General features: G+C 43.4%; 1 long non-coding RNA gene across 1 annotated transcript in view; it reads right to left on the bottom strand.

Annotated features, from left to right (window-relative positions):
• Positions 1-1211: 1211 nt before the first annotated feature.
• LOC132400358 (uncharacterized) overlaps positions 1212-19718 on the bottom strand; it is a 69984-nt gene continuing 51477 nt past the window's right edge. Inside the window, exon 4 of the long non-coding RNA XR_009514236.1 lies at positions 1212-1782. This is a non-coding gene — a long non-coding RNA (uncharacterized LOC132400358). The remainder of the gene's footprint in view (positions 1783-19718) is intronic.

The raw sequence follows: 19718 nt of genomic DNA, 5'->3' as shown, positions 1-19718 counted from the left end.
TGACTTTGAAAATAAAATTTACTTTGAACTTTGAATTCTGAATAATGCTACCAAGCAATCATTTCCAAATCTTTTATCTTATTGTTGAAGAATTAAGAGGGGATTGCCTCAAAACCGACAAATATTAGGAGCAGGACAGATTGGGTCCAAGATCAAAGATCACAGTCAAGGAGTTAGAGGAACGCCATATGGGACTGAGATAAGGAGAAATTTCTTCACCCAAAGAATAGTGAGCCCATGGAATTCTCCACCAGAGAAAATAATTCAAGACAAATTGTTAAATATGTTAATATAGAAATATGTATATGTAGTTCTTAAGGCTAAAGGGGTCATGGAATCAGCTATGATAGAATGGTGGAGCAGATTCAATGGGCTGAGTGGCCTATTTCTGCTGCTGTGCCTTATAGTTGAATGGAATATGGGAAGAATTGGGATGGATATCCTACTCTTTCTATGTTTCTATGCAGTTATAAGAGTGAGATAACAAAAGAGGTTTAAGTGCAGAATAAGATCACAAGATTTTGGAATCACGATTGTCCCGTTGTCATGATACTTTTGGTTTAAGAGTTCTTGTTGTGCACATATTAAGTTGGTACATTAGTACTGTTTGCACATTAGAAGCACATCGTTGACTGGGATATGCTTTAGTCTGTCCTGAAATCATGACAGGTGCTATAAATGCACAGTTATCATTTTTATTCTTTGTTGCTTTTTCATGACTCTTGTTAATCCACTGATATTTTATATTTGCTAAGATATCTGTTAATTATATAAATCTGTAGTCCTTTCTCTTGGTTTGATCAGTCTAACATGCTGAGCTGTTTGCAACAGGCTTCCAGCATTCTGCTTGTATTTTCCCTAGGATACCTTTTCAAGCTAACGTTATGTATTGAAGCTCCCCTTCATTGTGAGTCCTGATGAAAGGTCTCGGCCTGAGCCATCAGTTGATTATCTCTTTCCATAGATGCTGCCTGACCTGCTAAGTTCCTCTAGCATTTTGCATGTGTTATTCTGGATTTCCAGCATCTGCAGAACCTCCTCCTGTCTTTATGGATTATGTTTGTTTTTTTATGGATTAGGTGTTACAAGATACAGCTGCCACAAACCAGCAACTTTCACAACAGATGTCGGTGATAATAAACCTGCTTCTGATTGTGATTATGTGATTACCCCAACTGCACACCACAGGCACAGTGAGAGGATGTCCTTGTTGGTTGCCATTGTTCTCTGAGATTCTAAACCACATAGAAGATTGTACTGGTGACAACAGACTTCTCTGTTGGTGTCTTCATCTCACTATTTTTGTCACCCTGACCAATCAAGAACCTATCGGCCTCCACTTTAAATATGCCCGAAAGATAATGAAGCAAAATATCCTGAAGCAACTTCAAGTTCTATGAAAATGATTTAAGACTGCTTCCAACTGTGCAATTCTGTTCTGACACACAGTATTTGGCCTAGAAATTAAACCGTTTGCATGCACTTTTTATACGAATATTGCACATAAATGCTGTTTTGCATACGATAGATCATAATAATAATTTACTCCAAGCACAAGCGTTCCTTTGTGTGGATTTTCTTCGCCTGATGCCGACTGTCTAGCCGATGTCACACAGCGAGTCTTTCTGCCGTTAGCAGACGAAGTTGCTACATTAAAGTGCAACCTATCATCTCCCTCACTGAAGCAAAGGAACGAACCCACTCGAGTTCATGGCCTCGTGCTGAAGTACGGAGAGCTACAGGTCCCCTGGAAAAGCTTGCCTGCAGCAACATGACCGGCACCTAGGTACAGGCAGCAGACAGAAAATAAATTATATATAAATTATACATGAATTATACACGGCAGTAAAGAGATGAAGAAGAAAGATTGTGCAAAAATAAAACCTTAGTACAAAAAAAAGACAAAATCAGAGAGAAGGCTCTCTCTCAGTACAGCACAGTACAGGCCATTCGGCCCACAATATTGTGCCAACTTTTTAACCTACTCCAAGATCAATCTAACCCTCACCCACTTGGCCCTCCATTTTTCTTTCATCTGTGTGCCCATCTAAGAGCCTTTTGAATGTCCCTAATGTACCTGCCTCTGCCACCACAACCAGTAGCATCTTTCATGCACACACCACTCACTGTATAAAAGAAAACTTACCTCTGACATCCCCCCTATCACCTTAAAATTATGCCCTCAGGTATTGGTCATTTTCACCCTGGGGAAATATTCTCAAGCCATGCATTCTACCTATGCTCCTATCATCTTGTGCACCTCCATCTCTCCATGTCATGTTCCATTCCTGAAGTAATGTAGGATCGCACAGGTCCATTCAAGAGCCTAACGGACGTAGGAAAGTAGCTGTTGGTAGAGTGGGACTTTGGTTTCTATACCTCCTGTCCAATGGCAGCAGGGAAAAGAGGTCATGACCCAGGTGGCAGGGATCTTTCGATGACGGATGCCACCTTCTGTACCTCCTGCCCGTGGTGGAGAGGACTGTGCCTGCGACGGGCCAGGTTGTGTCCACTTCTTTCTGCAGCCTCTTGCAATCCTGAATGTTGGAATTGCCATACAGGGCATGATACAACCTGTGAAGGCACCACCAGCAGTGCATCTTTGGGGGCTGGTTAGAGTCATTGCTCTGGCACATTGGCAGAGGGATATGATGTAAAGCATTCTCGATGTGACTTCAGTGATTCAATAGTAGACTTGGAAAGCCTCATTTTTCCCTGATGAATTCCCATTTCAGGCATCAGCGCGAGTTTTTGGCAATGACTGCATCCCCACTGAATGCACTACGGATGGCATGGGCTCTTAGGGCCAGAAGGTCCTGTTAACCACGCAGTATCTCCATAAGACATGGAAGCAGAATTAGGCCATTCAGCCCATTGAGTCTGTCCACCATTCCGTCATGGCTGATTTATTATCCCTCCCAATCCCATTCTCCTGTCTTCTCCCGGTGACCTTTGATGCCTTTAGAACCTATGGCCCTCCACTTTATGACTTGGCCTCCACCAGCTGTCGGTGGCAATGAATTCCACAGATACCCCCTTCTCTTACAGCACTATGTTGAAAGACAGGGTGACGGCTGACAGCATCTTTCAAACACTAGAGGCCACTTAGTGTTGATGGGGCCAATCATCATAGAACCACTGTGTCAGCCATAGCAGAGAATGGTGCCTCTCAACCCAACACCCATCTTTTCCTTCACCTCAATGACTCACATCTCTCCTATTGTACAATACACGTCATGGAGAGTAGTTAAATGCTGATTCACACCCAAGTTCTCAGCAAAATTCAGTTACGCACCTTTTAATTCAAAGTTGCCCCTGTCTCCAACAATGACACTGAGGTTGAGAGGGTTGAGGGCTTCAAGCTTCAGGTGTGAACATCACCAATATTCTGTCCTGGTCCAGCCACGTTAATGCCATATCCAAGAAAGCTCACCTGTGCCTGTACTTCCTCTGGAGGCTAAAGACCATAGAACGCAGGATGTCTGATGCGTCACGGCTTGCTACGGCTACTGGTTTGTCTGCGACTGCATGAAACTACAGAGAATTGTGGACACAGCTCAGCACCACCATACGAACCAGCCTCTCTTCTATCAACTCCGATACAGTAAAGCAGCTAGTATAGTCAAAAACTCTTCATCCCCTCCCCAGACATTCCCTCTTCTTCCCTCTCCCATCAGCTAGCAGATACAAAACCCCGAGAGCATCTACCACCAGGCTCATGGACAGCTTCTGTCAGACCCTTGAACGGACCTCTTGTATAAGATAGATTCTTGGCCTTGTGATCTACTTTGTACCTTGTTATCATCTTAACCTTACTATCTACCTGCACGACACTTTACTTTGCATTCTGTTATTGTTTTCCTTGTTCTACCTTTAAAAAAATAACCATGTGTTGAATTGAATCAGAATGAGGATCAAGTTTAATAATACCGGCATGTCGTGAAGTTTGTTAATTATGTGGAAGCAGTACAATGTAATAAATCATAATAAAGATATTTAAAAAACTGAATTACAGTAAGTGTGTGTATATATCAAACAGCTAAGTTACATAAATAGTGCAAAAATAAAATTAAAAGCATTGAGGTGGTTTTCATGGGTTCAATATCGATTCAGAATTCAGATGGCAGAGGGGAAGAAGCTTTTCCTGAAACGTTGAGTGTGCACTTTCAGGCTTCTGTACCTCCTACCCAATGGTAAGAACAAAGAACAATACAGCACAGTACAGGCCATTCAGCCCACAATGTTGGGCCAAACATTGTTCTCCTCCCCATACCTTAAAGCCATGTCCTCTTGTATTGAGCAAGAGGTGCCCTGGGGAAGAGGCGCTGACTGTCCACTCTGTCTATTCCTCTTAATATCTTGTACACCTCTATCATGTCTCCTCTCATCCTCCTCCTCTCCAGAGAGTAAAGCTCTAGCTCCCTTAATCTCTGATCATAATCCATATTCTCTAAACCAGGCAGCCTTCTGATAAATCTCCTCTGTACCCTTTCCAATGAAAAGAAGGTGTTTCCAGGGTGATGGGGGTCCTTAATAACTGACACTACCTTTCTGAGGCACTGCACCTTGAAGATGACCTGGATACTATGGAGGCCAGTGCCCATAATGGAGTTGACTAACTTACCAACTCTCTGCAGCTTATTTTGATCCTATCTAGCTCCCATGCCAGATGTGGCTGATCTGTATGAACGGTATGCAAGACAAGTTCTTCCCTGTATCTCAGTACACGTGACAATAATAAACCAATAAATCCTACAAGACCACTACCTTGTTGTGGCTTGGAGGTTTGAGTGCCTCGATGACCCAGAGAGCTATGCTGGCTGGAGTCAGGATTTTATAATTTGGCTGGTTGTAGGGTCACCCATGCCAGACAGGTCAAAGGGTGGAGGCCAGACTGACAATGATCCGGCAATCCTCCGACTTTGGGGGTTCAGCTCAGGACTAACAAGCTTAACTGTTAAAACAAAACTACTCCGGAAGCAGCGGTGAAGCATCACTCTGTGCCTGAGTGCGATGGTGCCACTACCGAGCAGGCGAGAAGTTCTCTGGGGCAACTCAGACACGGCGAAGCATTGGGACCGGATGGTGTGGAGCGTGTTGGGCTGTTGTGCAGGGCTCTTCAGAGCATTTTCAACCTGGCTCTCAGCTGGAAGGGTCCCGACTGTGTGGAAAACATTGTTCGTGGTCCCAGTACCCAAGAAGGGCCGACCAAAAGTCTTGTATGACTACAGTCCAGTGGCCCTGACCTCACAAATTGTGATGACACCAGAGAGGCTGGTCCTGGCTCACATCCGACCCCTGGTCAGATCAGCCCTGGATCCCCTGTGGTTTACCTACCAGGAGCACATTGGGGTCGACAATGCCATCATGTACCTGCAGAACAGAGCCTACTTCCATTTGGATAAGCAAGGCAGCACTGTGAGGATGATGTTTTTAGATTTCTCAATACCATACAGCCTTTGTTGCTGGGGTAATGGGCTACCTGACTGGCAGACGACAGCTTGTGCGGCTTCAGAGCTGTGTGTCAGACATGGCTATAAGCAGCCTTGGGGCCCCACGGGGGACTGTATTGGCTCCCTTCCTGTTTCCCCTGTGTACCTCAGACTTTAGACACAACGCTGAGCCATGTCATGTGCAGAAATTCTCTGATGACTCAGCACTAGCTGAGTATATTAAGGAAGGAGGGGAGGATAAATGCAGGACGCTGGTGGAGGACTTTGCTAAATGGTTCAAGCTGAATCATCTGTATGACAGAGGAGATGGTGATGGACTGTGAAAGACAAGGGTAAGCATAAAACTGGAGAGCATGTAAATGTAGAAAAAAGTAGGGGTTTTATTTACCCAAAATATTTACAAGCTCAACAGAACTGTTCTAGAGTCCAAACTTGCATCAGCTAAACAGAGCATGGTTACAACAACAAATACTCCTCAAACCAAGTGACACCACAGAATGGCACGATCCAATTATCCAGCCCCATCTACTTAGGCTGGCGTAATGCAACAGCTCCGTCGTTGGCCAGATTATCAGGAGGATGGTTGGCTACGGGACACTTTAATATGCCCGACTGATGGTGCGGCTGGTAATTGCAGCCACCACATGGACATTAGGAAGGCTAAGCCTATGTTGCTCCCTGTTACTATTGATGGAGAGGTCATGGGTGTGGTGAGGACCTACAAGTACCTGGGGGTACACCTACATGACAGACTTGAGTGGAGCCCCAACATAGGGACTGTGTACAAGAAGGGCCAGAGTTGCCTCTACTTCCTGAGGAGAATGAGGCCCTTGGGAATATGCAGCCTCTCCTTCACATATCCTACCAGACTGTTGTTGCCAGTATAACCTTCTATGTGGTGGTGTGCTGGGGCAATGGCATCAGCACTGATGATGCCAACAGGCCCAATGAACAGGTTAGAAAGTTTGGCTCTGTTATAGGAGTCAAATTGGACATACTGGAAGTTGTGGTAGAACAAAGAACCCTACGGAAAATCCTGGCAATTGTAGGCAATGTTTCTCACCCTCTGCATTGCCACTTTGACTGAACACTTTTAGTAATAGAATAAGACAACTGGGCTCCTCCAAAGGGCGCTATATGAGGTCATTCTTACCCTCGGCCATTAGGCTCTATAATGAGTCAACCTATAGCCGGAGAAGTGATGACCTCTGCTGTTAGACAGTTTAAGGTAAGTTATTTTTTATTCTTTCTTATTTCTCTGCTAATATTTGTATATCTGTGCACTTGTAATGCTACTGTGACACACTGATTTGTTTTGGGATCAATAAAGTATCTATCCATCTATCACTGAGTCTTCACCTCGGACTTGCATGGCTAACAGTCGTGAAAACCCAGGGGATGCTACCGGCACAATGAAGGAAACCCTGGACCACATCAGAGATGGAGGACCTTCATTGCTTCCCGAAACACCAACGGCATAACGGGCAGCAAGTAAGTTAAGTTAACCAACAAATAACGTTTGTTTGCCTACCTTTATTTCAGGAGTCTGGTGCCAATAGCACCAGTCAAGGACACTAAAAATTGGTGAGCTCCAAATTTCAGGCGTTTATTGCAAATAGCGTCAAACAGGACTGAAAGCAACTTGCGTCTCTTCAGCATTAAATGGTTTTTCCAACAAAACCAAACAAATTTAGTGAAGTATATTGATTTATCCCCTGGTCTTTGAAGTTCTACAAGAGGAAACAAAGCTTATTACCAGTAGTGTTGAATGATGTACGCAATTGTGCCAGTGTTGTGCACAATTTCTGCAAAATTCATTCAATTTACTTCAATAGAATGAATTTTATCAGGGAACGTATGTGAATAGAGGGGGCATTGAGTGCTCCTGACCAGAGATGAGCTTCCAAGAAATGACAGTGGTAAGACATGGTCGTGCAGCCGCTAGCATAACACTACTACAGCGCCAGTGACCCGGGTTCAAATCCTGTTGCTCTCTGCGAGGAACTTGTACATTCTTCACGTGACCGCAATGGTTTCCTCCCACATTCCAAAGACATACAAGTTAGTTGTGGGCATGCTATGCTGGTGCCAGAAGCATGGCTTCACTTTTGGTCTGTTCCGAGCACATCCTCACTCAGACTGTGTTGGTTCGTTATTGACACAAAACAATGCCTTTCACTGCCTGTTTCAATGTACATTTGACAAATAGAGCTCATCTTTAAATCCCAGTTAAGAAAAAGGTAGGAATGAAACAGCAGTACCATTTGCTAATCACTTTCTTAAAAGATTCTGCAGATGCTGGAAATCTTGTTCAACACGCACAAAACGCAGGAGGAACTCAGAAGATCAGGCAGCACCAATGGAGGGAAGCAAAGATCCCGGAATAAAGAGCAGTCGTTACAGGCTGAGACCCTTCATCAGGACTAATCACTACCTAGTGATCGTTGTTGGAGAGTGTGTGCGTGGAAGTAGGGTCATAGGGCGGACAGAACGGAGTAAAGTTCCTTCCTTTTCCCCCCCATGGTCCACTCTTCTCTCCTATCAGATTCCCTCATCTCCAGCCCTCTACCTTTCCCACGTGCCTGGCCTCACTGATCACTTTCCAGCTTCTCCTCTTTCCTCCTCACGCCACCTTTTTTTTTATTCCGGTGCCTTCCGCCTTCCTTTCCAGCCCCGAAAAAGGGTCTCGGCCCAAAACGTCGACTCTTTCATTTCCACGCGTGCTGCCTGACCTGCCGAGTTCCTCCAGCATTTTGTGTGTGCCATCTTGGATTTTCAGCGTCTGCAGGATCTCTTGTGTTTAAGTTACAGATTCAATGTGGACATGCTAAATGGCTGAATAGCCTGTGTGCGCTGGTCTTTTTCCAATACAACGATAACCAAACTCTCCACGCTCCAATCCACCAAAGGAGGTGCTCCTTCCCTCCGCTAGCCTGCAGGTCAGCCTTGGGTAAGGTGTGGCCACCCCCACCCTGATCAGGGTCACGTGGAGCTATGGAACCAGGTGGTGGACGGTCATATGGGCAGATGGTGTGTATCAGAGGTCCTGGTTATGTGACTACCGACACCAGGCAGACAATCTCTGAAGAGTATTGACAATGGCTGGGGTCACACGTCTTGTAAAGGCACTGCCCAGAAGAAGGCAATGGCAAAACATCTCAGCAGAAAAATTTGCCAAGACCAGTTATGGTCAAAGACCATATTCACCTACATCATGACGACGATGATATTTGTCACATGTACATCAAAACATCAGACCGTACAGTGAAATATGTCATTTGTGTCGATGACCAATACTATCCAGGGACAGCCCGTAAGTGTCTGGTTCCAAAATAGCATACCGGAAACTTATTAACCCTAACCTGTACGTCTTTGGAATGCAGAAGGAAAACAGAGCATAATTATCCCACATAATTATGGGAAGAACATACCAATTCCTCATATATAGTGTCAAAAATTGAAACCAGAATTTCAGTCACTGGTGCTGTAAAGTGTTACACTACCTGCAGCACAACCATGCCACCTTGTAAATGTAGACATCCAATTTACAGCGCTGAGCACCAATTATGATTATAAATTGCCGTCATTACCTCAAGACAAAAATCTCAAGATTAAAAATATTGTGAGGAGGATCTGAAGAAGAAAAAGTGATGAGAGAAGAGAGATAATGCATAACAGATTCACTTCCATTTGTATTAATGCTGCAAAGTAAACCCATCAAATAATTCATTCACTTTGATGCATCAGGTAGCATTTTATTCGCATCTATTTTGTTATTCTAAAGCTTCTGTTTCAATCTATATAACATGATTTAAGCTTATCTGCTCATCCAACTCATTTTGAAATTTACTTAACTTATATGTAGATGTTTGGAAGCGAAAAGATTATAATTGCACTTGTGAACAAATGTGACAGCTGATATTTCATTCTAGAATGTTCAATGATAATTTTGAACAATAGTGTCAGAATTCAAAATATTACTGCTATGAATGTACTTTTAAATCTTCTCTGCTAACAGCAAAACCTTTGCTTTCTTCTCCTGTATTTTCCTGACAGGGTCTAGTTTGGCCAAGATTATAATTGTTTCCAGTCCGGCAGATCAACATGCTGTAATGTTTAATGAACTAGACTACTCAGAATCTTTCAAAAAGAAGAGCCCAGTCAGTCAGTCATGAAGACAAAAATAAGCCTCACCACACTCAAAGATGCAGTTTGGAGTTACAGACTTGCAGATTATTGAGAATGGAGAAAGGCCTTTCAACCCATTGAGTTTGTGCCGACCATCAAATGCCTATTTACATAAAATTCAAGAGTTTCTGCAGATGCTGCAAATCCAGAGCAACACACACAAAATTCTGGAGGAACTCAACAGGTTAAGCAACATCTATGCAGGGGAATAAACAGTCAGGATGAAGGATGTTGGCCCGAAACATTGACTCCATGGATACTGCCCGACTTGCTGAGTTCCTCCAGCTTTGTGTGTGTTACCCCATTTAAATGTGTTGTGTTTTTAATATTTGAGTAATCTTGTAAATACATTAAGCATTCTTGGTTGTTTACATAATCCACTACAGATTGTATACAAAAGTACATGAATAGAATATGTCAACACGCCACCGCGTCATAAGTGAGCACCTCGCTAAAAGTACAAATGAAGAATACACACATCTTTCAGGCTCTCTTGTTTGGCTTTCAGTTAGTTTCAAGTTTTGGAGTTACAAAGCTTAACAGCGGAGACGAGGAAGTTTTAAGTGAACCCGAGACAACTGTTGAAGCAGAGTGAGACGTTTGAATTTTTTTTTAAAATGAAACCACGTTTTCTCCTCTTCACAAGAGGAGAACGATGCTTGAGTTAATAAAAAAAGGCAGAAAATAGGCAAATTCATGAGTTTATAAACAGTGAGCTCTGGGTGTCAAAATGGTTGTTGTAATGCATGTAGTGTGGTTGTGAAGTGGGTAGTGCTTGTCACTCACTGTCACTTTCAGTTTCCTCCACTGGCTAGCAGTCTTGCGAAAAGGGGAGCTGAATGTATAAGTCTCTCCCTGCCTCTCCAACAGCAAGTCTCAAGTTGTGCTAGCTCGCTGGCGACACACAGAAACTGAACTCCTTTCACTCAGGCTGAACTACAGAAGACGGGGAGTAGATCTGGTCCTTGCACATGAAGCACGTAGGCCCGCCAGTGTGTGGACATGCCCTGGTGCCAGTGAACCAGATCCCCAGCTGTGGGTAAATAACCCCACTGCCTTGTGGGCATCCTCGGGAGAGATGAAGGCAGACAGGGAATCTGGAGCAAATGAAATAGCCAATGAGAAGCCTCTGCTAGTTTTGTTGAATGCATTGGGTGGAAACACATACAGTTTGTTCGGAGATTTTACTGCTCCAACCAAACCAGCTGAAATAAGCTTTGCTGATATCATGAAAGTGATGCAGAAACTTTTAGAACTGAAGCCATTGTTGATTACAGAACACATTAGGTTTCAGAAGTGGAATCAAAATGAAGGGAAGTCCATTTTGGCATATGTGATTGAACTTAAGAAATTATCTGAGCATTGTCAGTTCAGTGAGGGGCTTAATGATGCACTGAGAGATCACTTATGTGCGGAATCTTACAAGAATGCATTCAAGAATGGCTCCTGACGGAAGCACATTTCACATCTAAAAGAGCAGTTGAAATAATTGTATCTATGGAAACAACAGACAGAGGCTCAATTGACTTGCTGTCTGGAATGAAGGTGAACAAGAACAAAATTTAAACAGAAACCTGCCTGGCCAAACAAATTGTGCTACCATTCTGGGAGGGGCTCACATACACCAGACCAATGCAGATTTAAAACTGAAATACAAAAATTAGCAACACAGGAACAAAGAGCATGTCAGTCCAACAAAAATAAATGGACTGCACAGAGAGGAGAAAAATATACAAAGTAAAGATGCAGTTTCAAAAGTGGCACTAATCTGCAAACCATTGACAAAAAAAAAATCAAATAATGATGAGTGATGCAGGACAGAGTAGCATTCAGATTTACAACATGAAAACTAACAATAGACAAGTAATCTGTCTTACACCAGTAATGCATGGGAAATTAACTAAAATGGAATCGGAAACAGGCTCAGCTGTTTCAGACATTTTAAAAAATGAGTTTGAATGGTATTTCAAAAGATAATGAACTGAACCCTGCAGATATCCAACTAAGAACTTATACTGGAGAAAAGCCAGCTCCAATGGGAATGAGATTAAAAGCAGTGAAATACAACAACCAACATTGAACTTATGTGGTAATAACAGGAGGACCAGCATTGTCGGGTTGTGATTGGCTGAGACAACTAACTTGATTGGCAACCCATCCACCATTTGCATGCCACATCCCCTGCAATGGAGTCAACTGAAAGCAAATTATGAAAGGTGGATGATGCCACAGCAGTGTTCAAGGACGGCATTCAAAAATTCAAAACACACAAAGGCTAAAATAGTGTTAAATGAAAATGCCACAACCAAGTTTTACAAAGCCCACCTGGTTCCTTATTCCATCTGTGATAAAGTAGCCAGTGAGCTAGATCGCCTGGAAGCTGAAGGAATTCTTCAAGGTTGAGTGGAGCCCATGGGCCACGCCAGTGGTCCCAGTAGCCAAGAATATAGGTCTGTCAGGATCTGTGGTGCTTTTAAGGTCACCATCAGCCCAGTTCTGAAAGTAGATCAATATCCTCTGCCCAGGATAAAGAATTTGTTTGCAAACTTTTCTGGAGGGAAGCACTTCAGTAAAATGGATTTTCCTGAAGCCTGCTATAGAAAGAAATGGAAGACGAGTCCAAAGTGTTTCTCACCATAAACACAAAGGGCTGTATCACTATAATAGGTTTATATTGGAGCAGCATCTGCACCTGCACTCTGGCAGAAAGCCATGGAGCAGGTAACAAGGCTGCCCAGGCACTCATTGTTACCTGAATGACATCATTGTTACCAGTAAGGATGACAAGGAACATCTCTGAAATCTCAAGACAGTGTGAAAGATTAGAAGATTATGGGTTAGAGCACAATACAAGTGTGAATTCTTTAAATCAAGCATCATTTACTGCTTGACACCATTGACATTCAAACAATACACAAATATGCTAAGAAAATTCAAGCAGTGGCAGATGCCCCAAGGCCAAAGGGCTTGTCACATTTGTGGTCCTTTTTAGGATTTATCAATTACTACTACAAGTTCCCGCTAACCCTGGCTACTGTGATCCACACCTTGAACTCATTACTACAGATCGGGAAGCAACGGCAATGGACAAAGCAGTGTGAGGTGGCTTTCCAGACAACAAAGGAAATGGTGACACTGAACTGACACATTACGATCCACATCGGCCAGAGGAGCTTGCCTGTGATGCCTCAGCTTATGATACAGGTGCAGTCATGTCACATGTCATGAGTGATGAAAATTATTGCCCCAGAGCCTTTGCATCACATTGCCTTACCACTGCAGAGAAAAACTGACAGAGGCGTTAAGTCTGGTTTGGGGTGTAAAATGTTTCAGCAGTACTTTTATAGGGGAGAGTGTGCTCTCATTACTGATCATCAACCACTGGTGTCCATTTTCAATCCACAGAAGGGTGTTCCACTAACAACAGCAACACAAATGTGGAGATGGGCTCTGTTTCTTGGAGGACATGATTACAAGATCAAACTCAGGAGGGTAACGATCCTGGAAAAAGAAATACCTGAAAATATTACAAAAGACGACATTCCTTTTGACATATTCTCCCTAATGCAAATTGAAAGTCTCTCTATTACAGCAGAGACGATACAAAGTGAAACCAGAAAAGACCCACACTGTCTCAGATCTATTTGGCAACACAAAATGAATGGAATGTGCAGCAGAAATGCCAATTCCTCCATTTTTACCAGCGTCTGGATGAACCTGCTCTTGTCAGAGGTTGCGTTGTATGGGGATTGGAAGTTTTTGTACATCCAAGCAAAGAGCTAAAGTGTTGGAGGAGCCACATCACTTCTAGGCGTGGTCAAAATGATCTTGGCTCACAGCTTCATCTGGTGGTCTGAAATAGATCAGCAGATCTATCAGCTTGTCATGCACCGTTCAGGAAGCCAACATGTCCACAAGAAGGGTGTCCGGAGCTCTCAGAACCACTTCCAGCAGTCCCAGCGTCCATTCCAGCAACCACCACGGAGGCGGCCCCAGGAGCTGAGCTTGTTTCACAGCCACGAGTCGCACCCGCCAACTGAATAACCCCAGCGGGTCAGGAAAGACATTATCCCACAAGAGTAAGAAATCCTCCGCAGCAATTAGATCTTTAAGCCTGAATGAGACAATTTGAAATTTATTATGCTGTGGATGTCTGTACAGAGTAGTTGTATTATATAATCTTACTCTGAATTCTTACTTTTCTTCCCCAGACCTGATGAAGGGTCTCGGCCCCACAAATTTGTCATGTGTGGCCACAGCAGAAAATTACAAATCTATAACTTACAATTGCAAGTAAAGTCAAATTTATAGAGTCATAAAATACTAGAGTACTGACCAGGCCATTTGGCCCATCTAGTCCATGCCAGACAATTATTCTGCCTAGCTCATTTACCTGCACCTGGACCATACCTCTCTCGTCCATCAACCTATCCAAATTTCTCTTAAATGTTGAAATCCAACCCGCATCCACCACTTCCACTGGCAACTCGTTCCACACTCTCACCACCCTCTGAGTGAAGAAGTTCCCTCTCATGTTCCCTTTAAACATTTCACCTTTCACCCTTAACCCATGAGCTCTAGTTCTAGTCTTACCTAACCTCAGTGGAAAAGGCCTGTTTGCATTTACCCCCTATACCCCTCATTATTTTGCATACCTCTAACAGCTCTTTGGTCCTACTGATATTGTTGTGACACCACTCAGCCGGATTTTTAATCTCCCTCGTTTATGCTGTCCTTCACCACCTCTGATTTGGCCTATGACAGCGCTGACATCAGCAAACTTGAATATGGCACTGGAGCTGTGCTTGGCCACACATCCGTAAGTTTAGTTGTTACCTGTACATTTTGCAGCTTAAGAAAAATGTGGTCACAAGATAATTGTTTATGATTGTTTAAATTTTATTTTAGTTTTATTAAAATTATTTAAATGACTACAAGCTTGCAATCTGCGCAATAAGTACAAATAAATGCAATTACACATCTTGCACCACAGATCTTTTCTAATGGATCATTATCGCTTCAGAAGTATTCAGGTATTATTCCATAATTGGCCTGATTTAATAAGAAGCTGTGCATAGCTTACACTATTGTGCATCAATATTCAATGTTAATAACAATTCCAACCCAGTGTAAACATTACCCGTAAATTAAATGATAATGGAACCAGACAAGCTTTGCAAGAAAAGTGATTTATGATCACATAAGTACTAGCAGGGATTTCTCGCCAGATATTTTTCACTGAAGTGCAATAATTTCCCCAATAGATGAGCAGCTTTCAAACCCAAGCAGTGAAGTACCATGCTCACATGAACAGAAACACTGAGCAGTGGGAGGAGACCCCTTTGGAGTGAGGGAGGATGAAAGACGACCTGATAGAGATGTGCAAGGTGATGAGAACAGATTGAGTGGACAGCCAGATGCCTTTACCAGGGCAGAAGTGGCCAATACGAGTGGGTATCATTTTAAAGCGATATGGAGGAAGGTACAGAGGGGATGTCAGAGGAAGGTTTTTATTACAAATAGTGGTGAGTGCATGAAAGGTGCCTCCAGGGGTGATGATGGTGATGGTGGAGGCATTTAAGAGACACTTAGGCATTTTGATGAAAGAAAAATGGCCGGTTATGGGGGAGGGTTTTTAAGATTGATTTTAGATTTTAGATTGATTTTAAGAATCCTGGCAGATATTCTACTTGAAATCACCACCATTGTCTTGCCTCTGCTTTACACAGAGAGTGGAGGGTTAATGGAACACCCTGCCAGGGCTAGAGATAGAGGCAGCTCCATTAGAGACATTTTAGATAGGCACATGTTTGATAGGAAAATGGAGGGCTTGTGGAAAAGGAAGTGTAGATCAGGGGTTCCCAACCTTTTTTATGATATGGACCGCTACTTTTAACTGAGAAGTCTGTCGACCCCAGGGTGGGAGCCCCTGGTTTAGATTGATCTTAGAATAGGTAAACACGTCAGCACAATATTGTAGGCAGAAGGGCCTGTACTGTGGTGTACTCTTCTACATTCTGTGTTCTGAGTTAAGTACCCTGGTATATCCCCAATTCTTGAAGGCACACTACACTACATGTCGCAACTTCTTTTAGCTAAGAATCAGCACTTTATGGTCTCCAAATGTGGTATCGTTACTTGGTTGGCCGAGGGTTCAGGACCTAAAATTACAGGTGGTTAATATGTGCAACTGTGTGAACCAGCAGGCTTCAAATAGCATGTATCTCAGCATTCAACAAGTTCCTTGTAATCACAGAAGTCTGGGCTCATTATTTCAGATTCGATTATGTAGTGTTGGAAAATGGACGTCAGAACTGAGTGTACCAAAGGCCATGGGAGCAGGTGATAATCTTGACTGTGCACCAGAATTAACTGTACTTCTAGCCAAACTGTTCCAGCGGAGTTACAACACTGACATCTACCTGACAATGCAGAAATTTATCCACTCCCCACAAAAAGCAGGTCGAATCCAAACGAGTAGTTACCACCCTGTGCGTAAGGTGTTGTAGCCCTAAACAATACCACCAAAGAATTTTGAACTTCAGAAGATTTTCAGGATCAGCTGGAAGAACAGATGCATCAACACCAGTGTACTGGGGGAGGCCAAAATGAGATCATCTTCACCGTGATAAAACAACCCCAACTCTGCGGGATAGATCATGCCCCCGGCTGCCTGGCTCATGACTTCCGAAACAAATCCTTTCCTCACACTTGAAGAAAGGTCAATGAGGCCCTGTTTGGCAAAGGAAACACTTCAAAGGTAACATCAAATGCAGTTCAAGGAAATTCAACATTACGTCTAAAAACTTGGAAAGTATTGCACTCAATTATTGTACCTGGTATTGTACATGAGAACGACCTCCATCTTACCAGACTCAAGTGGTCGCACTACTACTGTGGTGACCTTTTGCCATCAAACAGGTCTCTCTGTCCAACCACACACTCAACTAAACTCAGTTCAGCTTTTTCTCCGGGTTAAGGGACTCAAAGCATGGCAAAGCACTTCACTGCCAGCTTCCATGTACACGTGATGAATAAATCGGGAACAACCCGAAATGCCAACTATACGTTTCTCTTCATGGACGTCGCCCGGCCTGCCGAGCCCCTCCAGCAGTTCAGTGGGTGGAGTTTTGTCAGGAGCGCTCAGTCTTCACGAAGATGATACGAAGATTTGTGGTGTTGTCGACAGCGTAGAAGACTGGCAAAGAATACTGCAGGATACAGATCAGTTGCGTGTAGGGTCAAAGGAATGGCTGATCAAAACTCAGCCAAATGCGAAGTGGTTCACCTTGCTAGGTCAAATGCAAAGAGACCGTACACTGTTAGGTCAAGACCCTTAATAATGCTGACGAGTAGAGGGATCTTGGGGTCCAAGTTCATAGCTCCCTGAAATGCGGCTACACAGGTTTGATAGGGTGGTTAAGAGGGCTTCCAGCATGTTTGCCTTTATTAGTCCAATCATGGAGTTCAAAAGTCAGGAAGTTGTGTTGCAGCTTTATAAAACTTTGGTTGGGCTACGTTTTGAATATTACTTATAGTTCTGGTCACTCCATTGTACCACGAATGTCAAGGCTTGGGAGAGAGAGCAGAAGAGGTTTATCAGGATTCTGCCTGGATTAGAGGGCATGAGCTATAATGAGAGGTTGGACAAAATGGGGTTTGCTTTCTATTGAATGGCAGAGGCTGAGGGAGATCTAATAGAGGTTTATAAGATTATCAGAAGCATAGATAAAGTAGACAGAATATCCTTTCTCCCCAGGGTTGAAATGACTAATACCAAAGGTCACACACTTAAGGTGAAAGTGGGTAATTTCAAAGAAAATTGAGTCATAGAGTCATAAAACACTACAGCACAGAAACAAGCTATTTGGCCCATCTAGTCTGTGCTGAACCATTAATCTGCCTAGTCCCATAGATCTGTACTCAGACCATAGCCCTCCAGACTTTACCGATCTACATCCCTATCCAAACTTCTCTGAAACGCTGAAATCAACTCCTGCATCCACCACCTTGTGCCAGCAGCTCATTCCACACCCTCAGCAACTTCTGAGTGAATAAGTTCTCCCACATGTTTCCCTTAAGTATCTCACCTTTCACACTTAACCCATGCCCTCTAGTTGTAGTATCACATGATCTCAGTGGAAAAAGCCTGCTTGCATTTACTCTGTCTATAACCTCAATATTGTATACCTCTGTCAAACCTTCCGTTAATCTTCTATGTTCTTCAGAATAAAATCTTAACCTATTCAACCTTTCCCTATAACTCAGGTCTTCAAGTCACAGCAACATACTTGTATTTTTTCCCTGTACTCTGTCAACCTTATTTACATCTTTCCTGTAGGTGTATAAGATGATGAGAGGCTTCTTCCCCCAAGGCTGAAATGGCTAACAAGAGGGAGCATAGTTTTAAGGTGCTTGAAAATAGATACCGAGGGAACGTCAGGGGTAAGATGTTCACACAGAGAGTGGTGGGTGCATGGAATGCACTGCTGGCAGTGGTGGTGGAAGTGGATACAACAGGATCTTTTAAGAGCCTCTTAAACAGGTACTTGGAGCTCAGAAAAAAGGAGAAGGCTATGCGGTAGGGAAATTCTAGATAGTTTCTAGAGTAGTTTATATGGTCGGCACAACATTGTGGGCCGAAGGGCCTGCAATGGGCTGTAGATTTCTATGTTCTATCTAGGTGACCAAAACTACACACAGTTCTCCAAATTAGGCCTCATCAATGTCTTATACAATTTCAACACAACATCTCAACACCTGTACTCAGTACATTGATTTCTGAAGGCCAACATGCCAAAAGCTTTCTTTATGTCCCTATCCAATGGTGACTCTGCTTTCAAGGAATTACAGACCTGTGTTCCCAGATCCCTCTGCCCTATCACACTCTTCAGTGCCCTACCGTTCACTGTGTAAGACCTACCCTGGTTGATCCTCCCAAAGTGCAACACCTCACATTAAATTCCATCTGTCATTTTTCAGCCCATTTTTCCAGATGCAGCTGCAAACTTTGATAGTCTCCCCCACTGTCTACTACACCCCCACTCTTGGTTTCATCTGCAAACTTAGCCACAGTTAACCACATTATCATCCAGATCTTTGATATAGATGACAAACAACAAATGACCCAGCACAGACCCCTGTGGCCAAAGCTAGTCACATGCTTCCAGTCAGAGAGGCAACCATCTAGAAATATTCTCTGGCTTCTTCTGCGAAGCTAATGTATAATCCAATTTCCAGTTTCACAAATTCTTTCCCATCCAGTCCTTTTACAGTACGGGAGTCACAGTCAATATGTAGAAAATTGAGATCATCTATTATCACAACCTAACATTTCCTGCAACAGGCTGCAATCTCTCCACTAATTTGCTCCTCTAATTCCTGCAGACTGCTGGGTGGTCTATACTATAATCCCATTAATGTGCTCATATCTTTCTTATTCATCACTTCTACCCGTAAAGCCTGACTAAACAAGTTCTCCAATTTGTCCTGACTGAGCACTCCATTGATACTTCCCCGGACCAGTAATACCACCCCTCCTCCTTTAAATCCTCCCTTTCTGTCATGTCTAAATTAACAGAATCTAGAATATTGAGCTGCCAATCCTTCCCCTCCTGCAACCATTTCACTAATGCCTCAAATGTCATAATTCCACGTGTTGATCCATGCTCTAAGCACACCCACCTTTCCTAAAATATTCCTTGCATTGAAATATATGCAGCTCAGAATATTAGTCCCACCATGCTCAACATTTTAACTCCTGACTTTGTCTGTCGGCTTAATGACATCCTTCCCCGCACCCTCTTCACTATTTGTTCTGGGGCTCTGGTTCCCATCCCTCAGCAACTCTAGTTTAGTAAACCTTCCCACTAGGATATTGGTCCACCTCCAGTTCAGCTGCAAACTGTCCCCTCTGTACAGCTCCCACCTTCCCTGGAAGTAAGCGCAATGATCCAAAAATCTGAAGCCCTCACTCCTGCCAGGTGTTAAACTGGATGACCTTCCTATCTCTGGCCTCACTAGTTTGTGGCACGGGTAGCAAACCTGAGGTCACAACCCTGTCCTTGAACTTAGCAC

Source organism: Hypanus sabinus, chromosome 10 (genome assembly GCF_030144855.1).
Source record: "Hypanus sabinus isolate sHypSab1 chromosome 10, sHypSab1.hap1, whole genome shotgun sequence".
NCBI classification, from domain to species: Eukaryota; Metazoa; Chordata; class Chondrichthyes; order Myliobatiformes; family Dasyatidae; genus Hypanus; species Hypanus sabinus.
This window is presented reverse-complemented; position numbering and strand designations above follow the sequence as displayed.